Below are 20000 nucleotides of genomic sequence, written 5' to 3' on the forward strand. Positions count from 1 at the left end.
AAGAGGATGAATTACAACCAAAGGAATCAGAGGAAGGAACAAACTACAGACAGGAAGGACAAGGAGAAGGAGAAGGAGAAAAAGAAAAAGAAAATGATGAACAGATAAGAGAAGAGGACACACAATTGACCCAGATGGACATATCTTCAATTCATGGACAAAAAGGAAAAGAACAAGACAAAGAAACTGACAACGAAGGAGAAATAAGTATGGAGGAGGATGAGAAGGAAAAGGTGGAGAGGGGACAAATTAGAAGAAGATCACTACAGGTAAAGCCAAATATAGGAACTGCAAGGAAAAAAGTTAAATGTTTTAACAGTTTTGAAGTGCTAAAGGAAATGGTGGAGGAAGACTGAGAATGATGGGTTTTAGATATTTAATTTTTTTCTTTTTAATGGTTTTAAGTGTTGTGACTTTCAATGCAAGAGGACTCTTGAACTTAAAGAAATTTGAATATGTAAAAGAAAAATGTAAAAGAGAAGACATTATTGTGCTACAAGAAACAAACTGGAGAGAAAATGTAATGAATGATTTTAAAAAGAGATGGGAAGGAGGGATTTTATACAATAATGGAGATGGGAGGTTTGGGAGAGGTGTGGCTTTTTTAATGAAGGATGATGTTTTTAAAGCAAGTCAAATTTTATACAAAGATACGATGGGGAAATGTATGGTTGTTCAGATAAAATATGAAGGAAGGGAATTGATTTTAGTAAATATACATGCACCAACGGTGGAGAAGGAAAAGAAAGAGTTTTTTTTATGTTTTAAGAAGTATTGTAAAGAAGTATAAAGAAATAATAATGATGGGGGATTTTAATACGGTTTTTAGTAAACAAGAAATGGCAGAAGGAATGGTTTTTAAAAATGACCAGAGGTGTAAAAAGTACTCAAAAATTTTACTCAAGTGAAAGTACAAGTACTTAGGGAAAATTTTACTCAATTAAAAGTAAAAGTATCTGGCTAGAATCTTACTTGAGTAAAAGTAAAAAAGTACTCCATTAAAATTGTACTTGAGTATTAAAGAAGTAAAAGTAAAAGCAAGAAAGAAAACTAGAGATTCTTGTTTAAGCTTTTAATCTCAAAAAACATTAAATGAAATGCATACAAGGTTTTATCCTGCTTTAGAACTGTTTGTATTTAATTATCAAACTATAAGACAGACAATCTAATGCCAGTACACGCTACTCAAAGTTGTAAAACCTCAGATTTAACTTCAGTAGAAGCTGATTCTCAAAATTGTTAGTGTCAAGCCTAGCTCTTTTGGGGCTGAAAAGCAATCCTGCAGTGCTGAAAAGTCTCTCACAGGCAGCCGATGCGGGAAGAGGTGTATTAGTCTTGATATAGAGGCTGCAAATAGCAGGAAACTTTTTGGAAATTTTTCACTTAGTATATAATAATTTTGCCTAAAAATAGAGTCAATGCCCGATCTCTTAATCTTAGCAGGTTTAGGTCTGGTTAGTACTTTGATGAGAGACTGCCTAGGAATACCAGGTGCTTTAAGCTTTTGGGTTTTCTTTCCTACTTATATAATGTACTGGCGATTAGATTGGCTGGTCTTTAAATAGTCCGCTCTTTGCAGCAGTCTTCGCTTACGGCCATACCAACCTGGCTATGCCCGATTTCGTCTGATCTCGGAAGCTAAGCAGGTTTGGCCTCGTTAGTCCTTGGATGGGAGACCGTCTGGGAATACCAGGTGCTGTAAGCTTTTTGGACATTTTTCACTTAGTATATAATAATTTGGCCAAAAAATAGAGTCAATGCCCGATCTCTGAATATTAGCAGGTTTGGGCCTGGTTAGTACATGGGTGGGAGACTGCCTGGGAATACCAGGTGCTTTAATCTTTTGGAAAATTTCACGACATATATAATAATCTTTCATTAAAAAAAAAAAAAAAAAGAGTCAATGCCCGATCTCTGAATCTTAGCAGGTTTAGGTCTGGTTAGTACTTTGATGAGAGACTGCCTAGGAATACCAGGTGCTTTAAGCTTTTGGGTTTTCTTTCCTACTCATATAATGTACTGGCGATTAGATTGGCTGGTCTTTAAATAGTCCTCTCTTTGCAGCAGTCTTCGCTTACGGCCATACCAACCTGGCTATGCCCGATCACGTCTGATCTCGTAAGCTAAGCAGGTTTGGCCTGGTTAGTACTTGGATGGGAGACCGCCTGGGAATTCCAGGTGCTGTAAGCTTTTTGGACATTTTTCACTTAGTATATAATCATTTTGCCAAAATATATAGTCAATGCCGATCTCTGAATATTAGCAGGTTTGGACCTGGTTAGTACATGGATGGGAGACTGCCTGGGAATACCAGGTGCTTTAATATTTTTGGAAAATTTCACAAATTATATAATAATTTTGCATAAAAAAAAGAGTCAATGCCCGATCTCTGAATCTTAGCAGGTTTAGGTCTGGTTAGTACTTGGATGGGAGACCGCCTGGGAATACCAGGTGCTGTAAGCTTTTTGGAAATTTTTCACTTAGTATATAATAATTTTGCCAAATAATAGAGTCAATGCCCGACCTCTGAATCTTACCAGGTTTAGGTCTGGTTAGTACTTTGATGAGAGACTGCCTTGGAATACCAGGTGACTTAATCTTTTTGGAAAATATCACAAATTATATAATAATCTTTCATTAAAAAAAAAAAAAACAGTCAATGCCCGATCTCTGAATCTTAGCAGGTTTAGGTCTGGTTAGTACTTGGATGGGAGACCGCCTGGGAATACCAGGTGCTTTAAGATTTTGGGTTTCTTTCCTACTTATATAATGTACTGGCGATTAGATTGGCTGCTCTTTAAATAGCCCTCTCTTTGCAGCAGTCTTCGCTTACGGCCATACCAACCTGAGGGCGCTAGAGAGCTAGTGTGAAACAGGAAGTGAGGTGGCTATAGAAGGGTGAAGAAGGTTCACCCAAAATTGTTTGGTGTGTGTTTGTTTTTTGGTTATTTGAGTCTTAATAATTGTTTTTTGTTTAAATTTTTGGGTTATTTTTATTACTTGTCCTCCCAACAGCATAGCTGTTTGGGAGGGATCATTTTATTTTTTATTTTTTTTGTTTGTTTTTTGTTTTCCTTATTTTTGAAAAATGGACGGAACTACGGCAACAGACACGGACTTGGCACGAGGAACACGGCGGCTAATGGCAAACTGACTGGAAAAAACTCAACGAGAAAAGGATGGGCCTGAAAGGAGATATAAAAGAACCTACACCAAAGAAGCTACAGTAGTAGTGGATTTGACTGAAGTGCATGAAGGTAAAGCTGAAGACATAATACAAGCGCTGAAAGATAAGTTGGATGTGACAAAAATATTGGCTGTAAGACCCAAAATGATGAAGGAGTACAAAATTACATTTAAAAAGGAAGAAGATATTGAAAATCTGAACGAAGCATTGATGATTAAAGGAAAACTATGTGAAATTAAAAAAATTGAATAACAGAGAATTTGTTGTCTCGTTCATGCATTTGCCCGCTTACCTGGATGATGCAGAGATTCTACAGAAGCTGGAGGGATGGGGGGTTACTCCGGTCTCTCAGATAAGAAGAAGATTTTATACCGGCACCAACATAGAAGATGGAACAAGGTTCCTTAAGGTACAGTTCCCAAAAGAAGTGGCCTCCTACAGTACTCGAATTGAAATGGAGGATGGTCCTCAATACTATAGAGTGATACATAGCAAGCAGGTGAAAACCTGCAGGTTGTGTATGAGCCCTGATCATGTGATGAAGGACTGCCCAGACTTTAAATGTTATAAATGCTCGGAAACAGGCCACTTCGCGAGGGACTGTAAGGTGGTGAGGTGTCCAGAATGCAATTGTGTACTGGACAAATGCGAGTGCTGGTATGGAGACCAGCACAATGAAGAAGAGAGGGGGAGTGGGCAGATGCATGAGACAGACAATGAAGAGGAGCAAAGGGAAGACACCGGAGCAAGGCAAAGAGAGGACAATGTAAGCAAGGACAATGACAATGAGATTGAAAAGACTGGTTTAACACAGGACATTGTGGAAATGGAGGTACAGATGGAGTTTAATGCGGTTGGACAAGCAGAAACAGAGGAACCAGAAGAGACTGAATGGATAGGTGAGACGGAAAGAAAAGACAAAGACAGTGAAAACCTGGGCGGAGACAGCACTGCAGGAACATCCAATAAAAGAAGAAGAAAAGTTAAGGTAATACCCAATTTGGAGAAAGCTAAAAATAAAATGTGTAAGCAAAGTAATGAGGAGAAACAAGACTGTGCAAGCACGATGTCAGACACTGTAATATGCTCTGGTCCCCTCCCTGCTTACCGTGGTGATGAGATGCATAGCAGATTGTCATCACTCAATGGCTGGATGTCTAAGTGGTGCCCACAGAATAACATAGGTTATATAGACAATTGGACGAGCTTTTGGGGCAGACCTGACCTGTTTAAAAGAGATGGTCTTCATCCCTCCTGGGGTGGCGCCACTCTTCTGTCTAGAAATATGGCAAATAGTCTTAGTGTTTATACTTGACTAACTGGGGCCCAGGTCAGGAAGCAGACAGACTGGCTAAACCGACCGTCTGCTAGCTGCCTCCCGTCACAGAGGTCAGTTAATTCTCAGCACATAGAGACTCTTTCACCTAGATATCACACTATAGAGACTGTGTCTGTTCCACGAACTAGAAAATACAAAAAACGTCCAAACCAAGTTAAGGTTAACAATTTAATTGAGGTTCAACAAATAAAAAACAAATGCAATATGGATAAACAAATGATAAAGATTGGCTTATTGAATATCAGATCCATTTCTACGAAAACACTTTTTGTAAATAATATGATAACTGATCATAATATAGATGTGCTCTGCTTGACAGAAACCTGGCTAAAACCTGATGATTACATTATTTTAAATGAGTCCACCCCCCAAGATTATTGTTATAAACACGAGCCGCGTCTAAAAGGCAAAGGGGGAGGTGTTGCTTCAATTTATAATAACGTTTTCAGGATTTCTCAGAGGGCAGGCTTCAAGTATAACTCGTTTGAAGTAATGGTGCTTCATATAACATTATCCAGAGAAACCAATGTTAATGATAAATCCCCTGTTATGTTTGTACTGGCTACTGTATACAGGCCACCAGGGCACCATACAGACTTTATTAAAGAGTTTGGTGATTTTACATCCGAGTTAGTTCTGGCTGCAGATAAAGTCTTAATAGTTGGTGATTTTAATATCCATGTCGATAATGAAAAAGATGTATTGGGATCAGCATTTATAGACATTCTGAACTCTATTGGTGTTAGACAACACGTTTCAGGACCTACTCATTGTCGAAATCATACTCTAGATTTAATACTGTCACATGGAATTGATGTTGATAGTGTTGAAATTATTCAGCCAAGTGATGATATCTCAGATCATTATTTAGTTCTGTGTAAACTTCATATAGCCAAAATTGTAAATTCTACTTCTTGTTACAAGTATCGAAGAACCATCACTTCTACCACAAAAGACAGCTTTTTAAGTTATCTTCCTGATGTATCCGAATTCCTTAGCATATCCAAAACCTCAGAACAACTTGATGATGTAACAGAAACTATGGACTCTCTCTTTTCTAGCACTTTAAATACAGTTGCTCCTTTACGCTTAAGAAAGGTTAAGGAAAACAGTTTGACACCATGGTATAATGAGCATACTCGCACCCTAAAGAGAGCAGCCCGAAAAATGGAGCGCAGCTGGAGGAAAACAAAACTAGAGGTATTTCGTATTGCTTGGCGGGAAAGTAGCATATCCTACCGAAAAGCATTAAAAACTGCTAGATCTGATTACTTTTCTTCTCTTTTAGAAGAAAACAAACATAACCCCAGGTATTTATTCAATACAGTGGCTAAATTAACGAAAAATAAAGCCTCAACAAGTGTTGACATTTCCCAACACCACAGCAGTAATGACTTTATGAACTACTTTACTTCTAAAATCGATACTATTAGAGATAAAATTGCAACCATTCAGCCGTCAGCTACAGTTTCGCATCAGACAGTGCACTATAGACCCCCTGAGGAACAGTTCCACTCATTCTCTACTATAGGAGAGGAAGAATTGTATAAACTTGTTAAATCATCTAAACTTACAACATGTATGTTAGACCCTATACCATCTAAGCTCTTAAAAGAGGTGCTTCCAGAAGTCATAGGTCCTCTTCTGACTATTATTAATTCCTCATTGTTATTAGGACATGTCCCCAAAACCTTCAAACTGGCTGTTATTAAGCCTCTCATAAAAAAGCCACAACTTGACCCCAGAGAACTAGTTAATTATAGACCAATCTCGAATCTCCCTTTTCTGTCCAAGATACTAGAAAAGGTGGTATCCTCACAATTATATTCCTTCTTAGAGAAAAATGGTATATGTGAGGATTTCCAGTCAGGATTTAGACCGTATCATAGTACTGAAACTGCTCTCCTTAGAGTTACAAATGATCTGCTCTTATCATCTGATCGTGGGTGTATCTCTCTATTAGTTTTATTGGATCTTAGTGCTGCGTTTGACACAATTGACCACAACATTCTTTTGCATAGACTTGAACACTTTGTTGGCATCAGTGGAAGTGCATTAGCATGGTTTAAATCGTACTTATATGACCGCCATCAGTTCGTAGCAGTGAATGAAGATGTATCATATCGATCACAAGTGCAGTATGGAGTACCTCAAGGCTCAGTTCTAGGGCCGCTACTCTTCACGCTTTATATGTTACCCTTGGGAGATATCATCAGGAAACATGGTGTTAGCTTTCACTGTTATGCTGATGATACGCAGCTCTATATTTCCTCGCAGCCCGGTGAAACACACCAATTTGAAAAACTAATGGAATGCATAGTCGATATAAAAAATTGGATGACGAGTAATTTCTTACTGCTAAATTCAGAAAAAACAGAGGTGTTAATCATAGGGCCTAAAAACTCTACTTGTAATAACCTAGAACACTGTCTAAGACTTGATGGTTGCTCTGTCAATTCTTCGTCATCAGTTAGGAACCTAGGTGTGCTACTTGATCGCAATCTTTCCTTAGAAAGCCACGTTTCTAGCATTTGTAAAACTGCATTTTTCCATCTCAAAAATATATCTAAATTACGGCCTATGCTCTCAATGTCAAATGCAGAAATGTTAATCCATGCATTTATGACTTCAAGGTTAGACTACTGTAATGCTTTATTGGGTGGTTGTTCTGCACGCTTGGTAAACAAACTACAGCTAGTCCAAAATGCAGCAGCAAGAGTTCTTACTAGAACCAGGAAGTATGACCATATTAGCCCGGTCCTGTCCACACTGCACTGGCTCCCTATCAAACATCGTATAGATTTTAAAATATTGCTTATTACTTATAAAGCCCTGAATGGTTTAGCACCTCAGTATTTGAATGAGCTCCTTTTACATTATACTCCTCTACGTCCGCTACGTTCTCAAAACTCAGGCAATTTGATAATACCTAGAATATCAAAATCAACTGCGGGCGGCAGATCCTTTTCCTATTTGGCGCCTAAACTCTGGAATAACCTACCTAACATTGTTCGGGAGGCAGACACACTCTTGCAGTTTAAATCTAGATTAAAGACCCATCTCTTTAACCTGGCATACACATAACATACTAATATGCTTTTAATATCCAAATCCGTTAAAGGATTTTTAGGCTGCATTAATTAGGTAAACTGGAACCGGAACACTTCACATAACACCGTACTTTCTACATCAATAGAAGAATGGCATCTACGCTAATATTTGTCTGTTTCTCTCTTGTTCCGAGGTCACCGTGGCCACCAGATCCAGTCTGTGTCCAGATCAGAGGGTCACTGCAGTCACCCGGATCCAGTACGTATCCAGACCAGATGGTGGATCAGCACCTAGAAAGGACCTCTACTGACCTGAAAGACAGCGGAGACCAGGACAACTAGAGCCCCAGATACAGATCCCCTGTAAAGACCTTGTCTCAGAGGAGCACCAGGACAAGACCACAGGAAACAGATGATTCTTCTGCACAATCTGACTTTGCTGCAGCCTGGAATTGAACTACTGGTTTCGTCTGGTCAGAGGAGAACTGGCCCCCCAACTGAGCCTGGTTTCTCCCAAGGTTTTTTTCTCCATTCTGTCACCGATGGAGTTTCGGTTCCTTGCCGCTGTCGCCTCTGGCTTGCTTAGTTGGGGTCACTTCATCTACAGCGATATCGTTGACTTGATTGCAAATTAAAACAGACACTATTTCAACTGAACAGAGATGACATCAATGAATTCAATGATGAACTGCCTTTAACTATCATTTTGCATTATTGAGACACTGTTTTCCAAATGAATGTTGTTCAGTGCTTTGGCGCAATGTATTTTGTTTAAAGCACTATATATAAATAAAGGTGATTGATTGATTGGAAGAAGTGCAAAAGAGGGGGAGGAAATAGGATAACAAAATTATGATGCTAAAGTTTGTACTTTTATCTTTTTTAATTGTGTTGAAAATTGTTACTTTTAATGCAAGAGGGTTAATGAATGGTGTGGAATTTGAAAAAGTCAAGGAACTGTGCAGGGATGAAGATGTGATTTTATTGCAAGAAACGAATTGGAAAGAGAGTGTAATGGAGGATTTAAAAAAAAGATGGGAAGGGGAATTATTTTTTAATAATGCGGAGGGAAAAATAGGAGGAGGAGTTGCGATGTTAATAAGAAAAGATAGAGATATCAGGTCAAAGCAAATGTATAATGACACACAAGGAAAATGCATGGCTGTAGAAATTAAGATGGATGAAGATGATTTTATTTTAGTAAACGTACATGCTACAAATGAAGAAATAGAAAAGAAAAAATATTTTAATATAATAGTTGAGTTAATGGAAAAATGGAAGAGGGTAATAATTGCGGGGGATTTTAACACTGTTTTTAGTAAAATGGATATGGCTAACGGAATGGTTTTTAAATCGGATGGGGGAAGAAAGGAGTTAATATCATTGATGGGAGAGTATAATGTAACCCAGGTCACTAACCAGATCACTAGTAATTAATAAATGATTTTATTTTTTATTAATATATCTTTAGTATTTATATGAAAATGCAGATTGAAGTTAATTTATATTATATTATAAATTTAGAAAAAGGAAATCGCTAAAGTTGATTAGTGAGGTGAAAGGTTAGTCCTGCCCCCCCTGCAAAAGATAGCGCACAAGCAATCAGAACGATAGCAAACTTGAACGAGAGCAGACGCAGTTGCGAATGGTAAATAACGAGATTGTGATGAGACTGACACAAGAGTTTCAATCAACATCTTTTCTGGGGAGAAACACTTTTATTTTTGTTTTCTGATTTATACCTTTCCTTGGTGAGTACAAATTTCATCATACAAAGTGTATTTAGTTATTCTGATTGTGACTACTGTGAATTGCAATGTGGAAAAAAAAGAATCCAAAGGATAAAAAGTGATTGTAAAAGTTTCCAAAAATGCTTTAAATGTGTTTTATCGTGAAGTATGCACCATGCAGTGCTAGTTTTGCTAACACTGTGTATAGGCCATAGTGTTAAATTGAGCACATGGTGATTAGCGTGTATGTTCTGATGTATGTGTAAATGATTGAGACTGAGTTTGATTTAATTTAAAATCATTTATTTTGACAATTATATTAATGTTTAATTTGGCTTTGTTGTTACAAGGCCAGGTCCCCCCCCCCCCCTTGCTGAAGACTTGTGTTCCTGAATCTGTCCTTGCCGAATATTCATATTCTGGTTTGGACTGGTGAGCCATTCCACCAACTCGTACCTGAAACAGAGAAAAGAGAGTGAAATCTGCTGAACTGGTAGGATCAAACAATTTTTTTAGCTTTGAGTTTTTTTTTTTTTTTTGTCTCCAAGATTTTATTTTTGCCTGGATCTTCAGTGGATCTATTTTTTTTTCTCTCCTGGATTAAATTTTTCCACTTTTGATGAACATTGCTTTACATTTTTGAATTTGAGATAAACACTGATCTGTAACTGAAACTCAACGGAACATTAAGTCTTAGTTTGAATGGAAAAACTGAGAAACTGATTTTGAAATTGAATGTGTGGAAATTATTATAAATTCCTGTATTCTGAATCTGAACCTTGATTTGGGGATTTTGATTTTTTCATTTTCTTATTCCTTTTGTTATTCTGAGTTTTTATTATTCAATTTATTCATTGTTATTTTGGTATTTTGATTCTGTCATTTCATTGCCAATTTAAAAGAGAATGACTGAAGTCAACGAATAACCAATCAGAACAATACATTATTTTTCACTATTGGTTGTTGCTTTTCTTTATTTTACTTTATGCTGTGAAATTTGATTTATAGACTATTTCTAGATTACACTATTATACATATCACTTACCTTTGCTCCAGTGAGACGATCCTTAACTTCTGATTCTGGTCCAAAAGCATTCCCAGTGATTTAGAATTTATTAATCATAAAGTTCATAGAGTTGTACACAATAGTAGGACCCCGTTACATAAAAAACTTGGCGAGCCAGCCAGGAGCAAAGTTACAGTATAGTGTAATAGTTATTAATCAACTTGATAACTGCAACAGACAATAAAGAGCTAAAGTAAGCCCCCCCCCCACTTCAAAGAAAATCAGTCCTACAAGTAGAAATGGAAATTGTGAAACGTGAGAACATTGACGTCAAGAATTCAGTTATTGTCAGTGGCATCACTCTCTCTGACCCAGACCAAGAACTAGAAGCCTGTCTTCAGAAATATGGATCAATCAAGCGCAACTTGCTTATTGACAACCCAGAATCTGAGTTCCACCACTGTGCAATTGTGGAGTTTGTCTGTGAATCTGCTATGAGTAATTTGGAGCCCTTACTCCCTATGGAAATCCTAAGTACTCAGGTTGCAAATGTCCTCTTCCATATTCGTAGTCTTGGGAGCGTGTACGTCCCTGCAGTTAGTAGCAGTGCCACTGAAGGGTACTTGGAGAGTCTGCAAGCCATCGCTCAAGCCAGTGGGAAGTCTCTGCAGGATGTTCTTCAAATTGAGCTGCAAAAGATCTCTGTTTTGAAGTTTCCAGCAGACAAACCCTCTAGACCTGACACTCCTGCAGAAGTGATCTCTGAACCCAAAAACCCTGCCAAGGAGAGCACACCGGTAAAGTCACCCTACCAGCTGAGAAGCCCTGATATTAGTGTTGCTGAGACAATGTCATTGAACCTGCCTACAAGTGCTATGAATCCTCCAGGTATTCAGCGAATAGTGATGGAGCATGTAGTGAAAACAAGTGATGCTATGACTCCTCCTCATGCTTTCCGTCTTAAAGCTTTCTCAGGAAAAAGTCCAAGACCGAGCACTGAACCAGACTTTGATACTTGGCGAGCCAGCGTTGACTTTCTACTTAATGATGTGTCTCTTTCTGACTTGCACAAAACTAGAAGAATTCTTGACAGCCTGCTGCCCCCAGCCTCAGATATTGTCAGGCATGTTGGTCCAGATTCTTCACCAACACAGTGCTTAGAGCTTTTGGAATCTGTGTATGGCTCAGTGGAAGATGGAGATGAGCTGCTAGTTAAGTTCATAAGTGCTCTGCAAAACCAGGGAGAAAAACCTTCAACTTACCTGCATCGTCTGCACGTGATGTTAAGTGCCACAATCAGGCGTGGTGGTGTCACAGAGGCTGAATGTAGTCGTTATCTTCTTAAGCAATTCTGCCGAGGTTGCTGGGACAACAGCTTGATTGCCGACCTGAACCTGGATGGAAGGAAAATGTCACCCCCTTCTTTTGCTGAGCTTGTAGTACTCATTCGTACTGCAGAAGACAAGCAGTCTCTAAAAGAGGAGAGAATGAGGAAACATCTCGGCTTAAACAAACATGCTCCTGTTCCAGTCAAGTTTCGGACGACCACTCACCAACAGTCTGTTTACAGCAGCGATGTATCTGATGAGCCTAAGGATGAAGTGCAACATCACTCAAGTCAAAAACAGAAGTCAAAAAGCAATGCTGATAAGTCTGAAGTAGATTCACTTAAGAAAGAAGTAGCAAAGCTTCAAGCTCAGATTTCTATGATGAAGACTGAACCTGTTAGAACAGAAAAGACACAACATGACAATGAACTTTATGAATTGAAGCAGCAAGTAGCTGATCTCCAAGTTCACTTTGTTCCAAGAGTACAAGAGATGTATTCAGAGAAATCTCCAGCTTATAGGAATGTCAATGTAAGTCACAGACCTCGGATGATGGAACCAGAGATGCAAGAAAGCTCACGACCCACCTGGAATTCAACCAACAGACCCCGTCCAGGCTACTGCTTTCGATGTGGAGAAGATGGCCATCTTGCAGTGAATTGTGAGAATGATTCAAACCCTAGTAGAGTTGAAGAAAAGCGCCGTGAGCTGAGGGACAGACAAGCTGCCTGGGACTTGAAAAATCCCTCTAACTCTTAATCTTTAAACTGAGATCAGTCTCTGTCATGGGGCGGACAGGGACTAGCAAAAGAGAACAATGCCCAAGAAAGCATGGCCGTCTGTACAACCAGAATGTTAATGGCGCTCCATGTCATGAAATACCTGCAGGATTGGTAGGAACCAGGTGTACTGCCAGGATTCAAATTGAAGGAAAAGAAGTCAGCTGTCTTCTAGATACTGGATCACAGGTAACCACCATTCCTATGTCCTATTATGAACGATATTTATCCAGACATCCCATGAAATCGTTGGAGCATCTGCTAGAAGTTGAAGGAGCCAATGGCCAGGCTGTACCTTATCTTGGTTATGTGGAGGTCAACCTAAAGTTCCCTAAGGATTTCCTTGGTATGGAAGCTGAAGTCCCCACCCTTGCATTGATAGTTCCAGATGTGACTAATTTACCACAAGTTCTAATTGGAACAAATTCACTTGATGTGTTGTATGCCAATTGTATTCAAGGAGAAACCTTTTCTTGTAAGTCTCTCTTCTATGGCTATCAAGGTGTCATAAATGTACTGGAGAAGAGGAACCAACAAGCTTCAACTGGAAAATTGGGATGTGTGAAGTTGAAAGGGAACCAACCAGAAGTTGTGCCAGCAGGATGTACAGTAGTCCTAAATGCACTTGTGCAAGTAAAAGGTCCTCTGTTTGAGAAGTGGGTGTCAGTGGAGTCACCTATTTCATCTTCCTTACCTGGTGGTCTTCTAGTGGCAAGCAGTCTGCACAGTTTACCTGTAAGACAACGTATAGTGCAGTTACCAGTGGTGATAAAAAATGAAACCCAAACTGACCTGATGATCCCTCCGAGGACTGTCCTCGCTGAAGCTCATGCTGTACAGAGAGTAATAAGTAAAGAGTTTTCCAAGAATGGTGCTGAAAATGAGAAAATGGGGCTAGATCAGTCCAAGATCCCTATTGATTTTGGAAATTCCCCTCTATCACCTGAGTGGAAGGAAAGGATAACCTCCTTATTGAACTCCATGCCTGATGTCTTCGCATTGAATGATTTGGACTATGGTCACACTCATAAAGTGAAACACAGGATAAAACTCAGTGATGAAACACCATTCAAACATCGAGCTCGTCCTATTCATCCCCAAGACGTGGACGCAGTTAGGAAACATCTTCAGGAGCTTCTGGAAGCAGGTGTCATCAGGGAGTCAGAATCTCCATTTTCATCTCCAATAGTCGTTGTTCGGAAGAAGAATAACTCTGTGCGCTTGTGCATTGACTTCCGGAAATTAAACTCCCAGACCATAAAGGATGCCTACGCCCTTCCCAACTTGGAAGAAGCTTTTTCAGTCTTGACCGGATCACAATGGTTCTCAGTCCTAGACTTGAAGTCAGGCTATTACCAAATTGCGATGGAAGAGTCTGATAAGCAGAAAACTGCTTTCGTCTGCCCACTAGGTTTCTGGGAATTTAACCGGATGCCGCAGGGGATCACCAATGCACCTAGTACATTTCAACGACTAATGGAGCGATGTATGGGAGACCTAAACCGGAAAGGAGTTCTTGTGTTCATTGATGACCTCATAGTTTTCTCAAAAACTTTGGAGGTACATGAGACAAGATTGATACAAGTGCTTAAAAGACTCAGATAGTTTGGATTAAAGCTTTCACCGGAAAAGTGTAAGTTCTGTCAAACGTCTGTGAGATACTTGGGCCACATTGTATCCCAAAATGGAGTGGAAACCGACCCTTCAAAAGTAGAAGCCCTTAAAACCTGGCCAAGACCCAAAAATCTAAAGGAGTTAAGATCTTTCCTAGGATTTTCAGGTTACTACAGGAGGTTCGTACAGGATTATTCAAAGATCGTGAAACCTCTTAATGATCTTACGGTTGGATATCCTCCACTGCAAAAGGATCGGAGAAAAAAGATTGAGACCAAGCAGTACTACGATCCAAAGGAACAATTTGGAGAACGATGGTCCAAAGAGTGTCAGCAAGCGTTTGACACCGTCATTGCAAAACTTACATCTTCTCCAGTGTTAGGATTTGCCAACCCCAAGCTGCCATATGTGTTGCACACTGACGCCAGTACTAGCGGCCTTGGTGCAGCACTGTATCAAGAACAAGATGGGCAGATGAGAGTCATTGCTTTTGCAAGTAAAAGCAAAGTACCCAGCCCACAAGTTAGAATTGAAGTGGGCAGTTACTGCAAAATTCAATGACTACTTGTATGGAGCTGACTTCACTGTGGTAACTGATAGTAACCCGCTGACATATATTTTAACATCCGCAAAACTGGATGCTACCAGCTACAGGTGGTTGTCGAGTCTGTCAACTTTTACCTTTAAAATCCAATACCGGGCTGGAAGTAGGAATCAAGATGCGGATGGATTGTCGAGACGTCCACAAGAGGAAGTTCCTGATGATTTGGAAACGAGAAAAGAGAGGGAAAGAATCAGGCAATTTGCTTACCATCACTTGACCGAAATCCCACAAGCAAATGTTTCAACGGAAGTAATAAAAGCTATCTGTGACCGCCATCAAGTTTGTCAGCACTGTGACGACTCTAATTCATTGTACCAACCAGTGATTTTAATGGAATCTCTTGCAGTTGGAGTGGATGCCTTACCTCTTGCGTTCCAGCAGGAAGATACTTTCCGGTCTGGAGAAATTTCCCACTTGTCTGAACAAGACTTACGGAAAAGGCAGAGAGCGGATCCAGAAATTGGAATAGTTGTCAAGCAGCTGGAATCCAATGAAAAGCCCTGTTATAAGACCCTGACTCCTGAATTAAGTCTTTGGTTCAGGGAGTGGAACCGCTTAGAGCTGATAAACGGGGTGTTGTTTAGGAAGAGGCAAGAGCAAGGAAATGAGTCATATCAATTAGCACTACCTGCTGATCTCCGTGAACTGGTCATGAAGGAACTACACAACGAAATGGGTCACTTAGGAATTCAACGAATTCTTGATCTAGTTCGATCCAGATTCTTCTGGCCTAAAATGTCTTCGGTGGTAGAACAAAAAGTAAAAACCTGTGAGCGATGTGTCAGACGGAAAACTCCACCAGAGAAAGCTGCTCCATTAGTGAACATTAAAACCAGCAGACCATTGGAGTTAGTTTGTATGGATTTCCTATCACTTGAGCCAGACCGAAGTAACACCAAGGACATACTGGTGATAACGGACCATTTCACAAAGTATGCTGTGGCAGTACCAACAAGAAACCAAAAAGCCCAGACTGTAGCCAAGAGTTTATGGGATAACTTTCTGGTACATTATGGGTTTCCAGAAAAACTCCATAGTGACCAGGGACCAGACTTTGAGTCCCGCACCATAAAAGAGCTGTGCAAAGTGTCAGGAATATCCAAGATAAGAACTACTCTGTACCATCCAAGAGGTAATCCAGTGGAACGGTTCAACCGAACCCTTCTGCAGATGCTGGGAACTTTGAGCACTAAGGAGAAATCACACTGGAAGGATTTTGTCAAACCTCTAGTGCATGCATACAACTGCACGAGGAATGATGTGACTGGATTCTCGACCTACGAACTGATGTTCGGGAGACAACCCAGACTACCAGTTGATTTGGCTTTTGGGCTACCAGTCAACAGTCAGCCTGAATCTCATTCAAAGTACGTGCAAAACCTCAGGAACCGACTGGAGGAGAGCTATAAAGTTGCAACAGGAAACGCTTCTAAAGTAGCAGCACGTAACAAGAAGAGGTACGATAAACGTGTGGTTGCCTCCATCCTGGATGTGGGTGACCGTGTGCTTGTAAGAAATGTTCGAATAAGGGGAAAGCACAAGCTAGCAGATAAATGGGAATCCGATGTGTACGTTGTAACTAAGACGGCTGGTAACTTACCTGTTTATACGGTCAAACCTGAAGGAAAAGAGGGACCCCTTCGAACGTTGCATCGAGATTTGTTGCTGCCATGTGGATTCCTGCAGAGAGACAGATCTGAAGAGATACTTACCAAAGAAGTACCTCAAAAACCCAGAACCAGAGCTAGTTCTGCCCAAGAACCTAAAGAATTTGAAAGCCAAAGTGAGTGTTCAGAATCTGACGAAGATCTGATTGAGTACCATGTTCCTGGAAGGACTCTGGAGATTGAAAATAGGATTTTGTCAAATACAAATCCTGTTGTCTCTACCAGAAGTGGAAGAACTGTAAACTTACCTGTTGTGGATCCTGTGTCAGAGAAGGATGTAGAATGTCATGTTCAGGAAAACCCTGTTAATGACACAAACTTACCTGAATCTGTGGAAAAAAATCCTATGGACTTGGTTGAAGTTATTGGTGAGGATCTGGAAGATGAATCTGGAGGAAAAATTGACAGAGAAACTGATCAAGAGGAAGCTGTGGAAAGAGAAGCTGATCAAGAGGAATTTGCTGGTGATCATGAGTCATCAGAAAATTCAAATGAAGAAAATGGAAGGGATGACGTTTCTGTTATTTCTGGAATTCTTGAAATTAATCAGAATGAAGAAACTGAACCGGTGGGAGGACTAAGGCGTACTCAAAGATCCCATGAAGCTCCGAAAAGACTTCACTATCCCCAGTGGGGAAATCCCCTTAGTATGGTGATCCAGTCTTTGTTGTCAAGCCTGAGTACAGCGTTCACTAATTCGCTGGAAGAGAACCTGGAACCTGTTAACAATTCACCAACCATTGTGACTGTTCAACCACTGATGCAGAGGGACCTGCATACATTCAGGAGGGGAGAGTGTAACCCAGGTCACTAACCAGGTCACTAGTAATTAATAAATGATTTTATTTTTTATTAATATATCTTTAGTATTTATATGAAAATGCAGATTGAAGTTAATTTATATTATATTATAAATTTAGAAAAAGGAAATCGCTAAAGTTGATTAGTGAGGTGAAAGGTTAGTCCTGCCCCCCCTGCAAAAGATAGCGCACAAGCAATCAGAACGATAGCAAACTTGAACGAGAGCAGACGCAGTTGCGAATGGTAAATAACGAGATTGTGATGAGACTGACGCAAGAGTTTCAATCAACATCTTTTCTGGGGAGAAACACTTTTATTTTTGTTTTCTGATTTATACCTTTCCTTGGTGAGTACAAATTTCATCATACAAAGTGTATTTAGTTATTCTGATTGTGACTACTGTGAATTGCAATGTGGAAAAAAAAGAATCCAAAGGATAAAAAGTGATTGTAAAAGTTTCCAAAAATGCTTTAAATGTGTTTTATCGTGAAGTATGCACCATGCAGTGCTAGCTTTGCTAACACTGTGTATAGGCCATAGTGTTAAATTGAGCACATGGTGATTAGCGTGTATGTTCTGATGTATGTGTAAATGATTGAGACTGAGTTTGATTTAATTTAAAATCATTTATTTTGACAATTATATTAATGTTTAATTTGGCTTTTTAACTCGTACCTGAAACAGAGAAAAGAGAGTGAAATCTGCTGAACTGGTAGGATCAAACAATTTTTTTAGCTTTGAGTTTTTTTTTTGTTGTCTCCAAGATTTTATTTTTGCCTGGATCTTCAGTGAATCTATTTTTTTTTCTCTCCTGGATTAAATTTTTTCACTTTTGATGAACATTGCTTTACATTTTTGAATTTGAGATAAACACTGATCTTTAACTGAACCTCAACGGAACATTAAGACTGAGTTTGAATGGAAAAACTGAGAAACTGATTTTGAAATTGAATGTTTGGAAATTATTATTAATTTCTGTATTCTGAATCTGAACCTTGATTTGGGGATTTTGATTTTTTCATTTTCTTATTCCTTTTGTTATTCTGAGTTTTTATTATTCAATTTATTCATTGTTATTTTGGTATTTTGATTCTGTCATTTCATTGCCAATTTAAAAGAGAATGACTGAAGTCAACGAATAACCAATCAGAACAATACATTATTTTTCACTATTGGTTGTTGCTTTTCTTTATTTTACTTTATGCTGTGAAATTTGATTTATAGACTATTTCTAGATTACACTATTATACATATCACTTACCTTTGCTCCAGTGAGACGATCCTTAACTTCTGATTCTGGTCCAAAAGCATTCCCAGTGATTTAGAATTTATTAATATAGAGTTAATAGAGTTGTACACAATAGTAGGACCCCGTTACAATAACATGATTGATGTGTGGAGAGAAAGAAATGGGAAAAAGAGGGAATTTACAAGAAGACAGCTGGTAGGGAATTTTATGTGTCAAACTAGGATAGACTACTTTTTATGTACTGGGAATTTGGAATGTTTTATTGATGGAGTGTTTTATAAAGAAATGACCTTAAGTGATCACAAAATGGTGCAAATGAGAATGGATTTTAAAAAGGATATGAGGGGACCAGGGGTATGGATTTTAAACACTGAAGTTTTAAAGGAAGAAAGTTTTAAAAAAGAGATAGAAAATAAATTTGATGAGGGGAAAAAAGACTTGATGTACATAGAAGATAAAAGACAATGGTGGGAAAACATGAAATATGACATAAATAAATATGTTATGAATTACTGTAAATTGTTACAAAAGGTAAAAAGAACAAAGGAACAAGAAATAAGAAAGACGTTAAGAGAGGAGTTGAATAAAAATGAAGTTAACGTGCCAAGAGTAATTGAAGTGGAGGAAAAGTTGAGGAAAATAGAAGAAGGGAAATATAAAGGGGCGACGTTAAGAAGTAAAGCTAAGTATACAGTAGAAGGGGAGAAATGTAGTAGATTCTTTGTTAACCTTGAGAAAAGCAGGGCGAACGAGGGAATAATTAAAGAACTTAGGAATAAGGAAGGACAAGCTGTTTTAAGCACAGAAGGGAATTTTAAAGGAAATAAGCACATATTATGAAGAACTTTTTAGATCAGAGGAAGGGGATGAGGAAAAAAGGAACATTTTGTTACAACAGATAACACAAAAAGTCGGTGAGGGGGATAAGAAGGAATGTGATAAGGGAATAACAACTGAGGAAATTATACAAGCAATAAATCAGATAAGTGTGAAGAAAAGCCCAGGAATAGATGGTATTGGAAGTGAGTTTTATAAGGTTTTTAAAGAAAAAGTAAGCCCGATTTTAAAAGAAGTCTATGAAGAGGTTTTTAAAAAAGAAAGGGTACACCCAAGAATGGGCTTAGGCTTAATGAAAATAATCTACAAGAGAAAAGGAGACAAAGCAGAACTGAGAAATTTTAGGCCCATTACAATGTTAAACACAGATTTTAAAATTTTAGCCAGGGTTTTAGCGAACAGATTAAAAAATATCATGCCAAACATAATAGAGACTAACCAGGCATATGGAGTAAAGGGGAGGGACATTGCAGATATCACGAGTAGCATAAGATATATAATGGGGTACATAAAAGAAAAAGGAAAGGAGGCATATATAATAAGCATGGATTTCGAGAAGGCGTTTGACAGAGTGGAGCATGGGTTTTTATTGGCTGTTTTAAAACAATTTGGTTTTGGAGAGAATTTTATAAAATGGATCTCAGTTTTATACAGCAATATTTTAACAAAAGTCAAATGTAATGGTTTTTTAACGGAACCTTTTAAAGTTTTAAGGTCTATAAGACAAGGGTGTCCACTGTCAGCGAAGTTATATTCTTTGGTGGCTGAACCATTAGGGCTTTTAATAAACAAAGAGAAAAAAATAAAGG

At 38.8% G+C, this 20000-nt stretch overlaps 1 non-coding gene and 1 pseudogene across 1 annotated transcript; both read left to right on the forward strand.

The window, feature by feature from the left end:
• Nucleotides 1-1587: 1587 nt before the first annotated feature.
• On the forward strand, nt 1588-1705 carry LOC128006765 (uncharacterized; annotated as a pseudogene).
• Nucleotides 1706-2072: 367 nt separating this feature from the next.
• Nucleotides 2073-2190, forward strand: LOC128006319 (5S ribosomal RNA). The gene has a single exon (XR_008178947.1). It is a non-coding gene; the product is annotated as a 5S ribosomal RNA (ribosomal RNA).
• The last annotated feature ends 17810 nt before the right edge of the window (nt 2191-20000 follow it).

Source organism: Carassius gibelio, chromosome B22 (genome assembly GCF_023724105.1).
Source record: "Carassius gibelio isolate Cgi1373 ecotype wild population from Czech Republic chromosome B22, carGib1.2-hapl.c, whole genome shotgun sequence".
Taxonomy (NCBI): Eukaryota; Metazoa; Chordata; class Actinopteri; order Cypriniformes; family Cyprinidae; genus Carassius; species Carassius gibelio.